Source organism: Pseudophryne corroboree, chromosome 1, assembly GCF_028390025.1.
Source record: "Pseudophryne corroboree isolate aPseCor3 chromosome 1, aPseCor3.hap2, whole genome shotgun sequence".
Taxonomy (NCBI): domain Eukaryota; kingdom Metazoa; phylum Chordata; class Amphibia; order Anura; family Myobatrachidae; genus Pseudophryne; species Pseudophryne corroboree.
This window is the reverse complement of record NC_086444.1, coordinates 587,470,709-587,475,065: the sequence shown is the minus strand read 5'-3', so window position 1 is coordinate 587,475,065 and position 4,357 is coordinate 587,470,709. Positions and strand designations below refer to the sequence as shown.

General features: G+C 42.7%; 1 pseudogene; it reads right to left on the bottom strand.

The window, feature by feature from the left end:
• Positions 1 to 1,221: 1,221 nt before the first annotated feature.
• LOC134948775 (5S ribosomal RNA) lies at positions 1,222 to 1,340 on the bottom strand (annotated as a pseudogene).
• Positions 1,341 to 4,357: the final 3,017 nt, after the last annotated feature.

Genomic DNA, 4,357 nt, shown 5'->3' with positions numbered 1-4,357 from the left:
ACTTCCCGATCAGACCTTAAATCTTCCGTTGTTCCACTAATTTTAATCCCTACCCTAACCCGCCCTCTAGGACCTAACCCTAAAGTCCACCACCACCCCCTCCCCACCCCAGTCTAACCCTAACACTCCCGTGCGCAGCCTAACCCTAATGTTCACATTCTGACAATGTTGTTATTTTGCATGTTGACATTCTGGGATTGTAGGTATTTTACCTGTCAAAATTCTAACAATGTTAACATATTAACTATCGACATTCCGGTGTAAAGAACTAGCAAGATAACAGAGAGACTCTTTGTATGGGCACTCTTTAGAAATTTAAAATATAACTTATAATCTAAATCATTTAAAAATATGTGAAATAGCATCCCATATGTCACATTCCTTAAATAAAATAAAAATTCAGTATTGTACCCATTGATAATGTTACTGATATAGGGGGTCATTCTGACCCGTTCGCTCTCTGCTTTTTAATGCAGCAGAGCAAACGGGTCCCTACTGCACTTGCGTCAGTGCCGTAGTGCGCCGGCGCATGACAGACAGCCGAAGGCTGTAGCAGGCGGGGGGCGGGCCGCAGCAGCTGCGTGATGTCACACGCAGCCGCTGTGGGCCGGGGAGCTATGAGTAGCTTGCAGCCAGCACGCTAAAGCTGCGCTGGCCGGGAGCTACTCTTGAAGTGCAAAGGCATCGCCTCTGTGCGATGCCTTTGCACTTTTGCTGGGGGGGCCGGAATGACATGTGGGGCGGACTAGCCCCCCGCATGTCAGGGAAGATGATCGTAGCTGTGCTAAATTTAGCACAGCTACAATCAACTCGGAATGACCCCAATGGTACAGTTACATGTATATCCGACCAGTGACTTTAATTTAATATATGTCTTGAGCAAATACAAACATATGTGGGTAAGGATATGCCGGCAAACATATTGTACAGTAAAATCATGCAATATAATTGATATCCAAAATAAAATAAATTAGTGAATACTCCTTTTCCAAATGTAAATATCTGAAATCAAATTATTTCACAAACAATCCTGTTTCAACTTTAGCCTGTATTATATATTTATTTATGTTGTACAAGTTGCCCAAATGGATATTCCTCTTAGAGAGAAAGAATAATAATGATAGCTACTGGTGAGTTTGGCTGGGAAAGGGTGGCAAACTGAAAGGAGCACTATCACATGACTTGGTATAAACCTAGATGGAAAATGCCTTCATTACCAGAGGTCTACATCGCCTGTTATTCCCTGGAGGTCCCCCATTCAAGTACTAACTGGGCCCAACACTGCTTAGCTTCCAAGATCAAATGAGATTGGGCATGTCCAGTGTGGCATGCCTCCCAACTGTCTCGATTTTTGCGGGACAGTCCCGTTTTTTGGGGACTGTCCCGCTGTTCCACCCACGGGTAGCAGTGTCCCACGGTGGCGGGGGCAGTTGGGAGGTTCCTGCACTCACTGCTCTGCTTAGCAGAGCAGCAGAGAATAGACATTATTTGCATGCACACAGCATCTATCTAGTTGAGACAGAGGGAGAGAGTGCATGCCAGCAGCTCACAGATCGCTGGGCATGCCCCCTCAGTGACAAAAATGGGGGCGTGGCTCACAATCACAGCACCCCCAAGAAGCCATGACTTCTTTCACATAGGCCACACCCCTTTTCAAAATCGTGCACGGAAGTGTCCCTCTTCCACTATACTAAATATTGGGAGGTATGGTGTGGTATGGCTGAAGAAATGATAATGCTCATACTGTAGATACCAGATGTTACACCAAGACTAATAGACAATATGTCTGGATAGTAAAGCCACATACGTTTTTAGGAATAATAATTGTGCCAGTATCCCCAGTCAGAAACAATGGTAGCTGTGAACTGCTGGCCTACAACCACTTATGGCAAATCAATGAAGGACACTATAGTGGTTGTTGTCACTCAACAGGGGAAAGGGAGGAAGAAATAGATGTATTAGGTTATCAGGGACAAAGGGAGACATGTACTAAGCAGTGATAAAAGTGGAGAAGTGAGCCAGTGGAGAAGTTGCCCATGGCAACCAATCAGCATTGATGTAACATTTATAATTTGCATACTTTAAAAATATACAGAGCAGCTGATTGATTGCAATTGGCAACTTCTCCACTGGCTCACTTCTCCACTTTTATCACTGCTTAGTACATGTCCCCCATAGTTTTGGTTTCACTATTCCTGTGTGTGCAAGATTTGCAGTGAACCTCAGAAATGAGAGGGCATACTGAATGTTCCAGCCTGAACTTGAAGAAAGAACAGAAGTGAAGTCTACTGTTGAGAACCCAGAAACTGCTCCTGATGGGGTGACCCAGTGCAAATACAGAAGACTGGGATTACAATGAGAGCCCCACTTGAGAGCAATAATATCAAGTAACAGTCTGATGACATGCACTAACAATTGGGGTCAAAAGCATGCACGTATAAATATAGGGAGTGAAGAAAAAGATACATCAGGCTGTTCTGGACATTGTTCTGTAAACCAGCCTGAACAGAACAAAGAACAGAGGTGGAGTCAGATTTTGTGAGAGCCCAGAAATGGCTCCTGATGGGGGAATCCAGTGCAGGAAGGAATTTTTAGGATCACAATGTGAGTCCCAGTATACAGAATAATAGTAAGCATAAATGAAATTATGACATATGTAGTGAGAATGCCAATAGTGTCAGGATTCAGGCAGGATCCCATAGTATATATGCTGCTACAATAAGACCAGAGCACAGGAGGAGGAAGAAGGAGGACAGCGACATCACTAGGGGAGCAAAGGGGGTTTTCAGGCCACACCAGATGATTCCATTCATGGGGGTGACACCAAAATAGCAGAGCTATGTCACTGAGCATCAGTCAAACTGGTAGAGACTTGACACTGGCCAGCTACTTCTGGAGTGCTGGGCAAGCCTCAGCCTCCAGAAAATGGGTAACAAAACAAGGTCATGCCCACAAAATGCAAAGAGTCCCCTTGCAGGCTAACTGTGTGTAACCCTATTCAAGTTGGTAATTTGGATTATGATATTATTCAGCGTTTCAATATATAAGTGCCTCCACCCAAGCTTGAGTTTAATTTAGGCTTGCTTGGGAAAGCCTGTGAACACTAGCTATTGTTAACACTTACTCCGATTGTAATAACTATCATACCTTCACTGCTTGTTCTTCTTTTGTGGTTTCAGAGCTTCCTGTGACAAGATCAACAGTACTCCCGTCCGCTGGTATAGTATTGGTAAGTATTAATACAATTAATGATATTAATTAACACTCAACTAACTTATGTATCTCTTGTTTTGTTTTACTAATCCATCAATGAATATGTAACAACAAGTATTATCATCACAATTTGTCTTGTAAGTATCAATAGTTACGGTATAATACAACTACTATTTGCATGCATTACAAAAAATATTAAACCAGTAAAAATGAAGGTGATGCATCAAATAATACTATCAACCTATGTACTCCCCCTACCAGATTGTCTTTCTGGCAGTCCATTAAAATTATTCCCAATACTGGTCGACCTGAGTACTGCGTTGGTGCACAGTTGGGGCCCAAATGTAAGATTTTCAATTAACCGCGTGTGAATTGGATCCAGATCAATATTTCATCTAGATCAAGTGCGCAGTATTAATCCAATAAACCACAGTTGAACTCATCCTTATGCACTGTGGATCGTCTTCAATCAGTATATGCCATCAACCTGTAATGTTCTGAAGGCAATTCATCATGGGTGTATCAACCTATTTCATCCGTTGAACCTCTACCTCCTTCCCACTACCACGGGGTGTTGATAGGAAGTAGTCAGCCCAGTATTACTGTAGTTCTTCCTTATTTTAGGTGACTACTAGTGTGATACACTGACTCAATATTATTACCTGTGCTCCAGAGAAGGATGATACTAACTATCTGTATCAAATCACTATTACTGTCTCTCCTTATCTGGATATACTGCTGATTAGCCTCTAAACACAACTTTACGGCTTGCTTGGACGGAGGTGTAGTTTAAGGTCAATGAAGTATATGCAGCAGAAAGGTTAATGATACTGACAATCTAGGGTTGACGCACCAGCAGGTTCAGTTTATATTGCATCCGGGTGAGTTATAATAAATGTCAGTGCTATATGCAATCCAACAGTCTCTGAGTGCTTTATTTACTAAGATCCACTAGTCAGTCCCACTGGTGCAGTTCATGTTTACTGATTACCTACAGCCTGTATATCTCTTGAAGTGTAGATGCTATCTACTTTAATAACTAGATATACACTGAGTTCAGGGCTGACTTTGTAGCACTAGGCATATCACTCACGTTTATATACTGTAGGAGGGGATGACGATGACATCGGCTGATCCTCCCCCA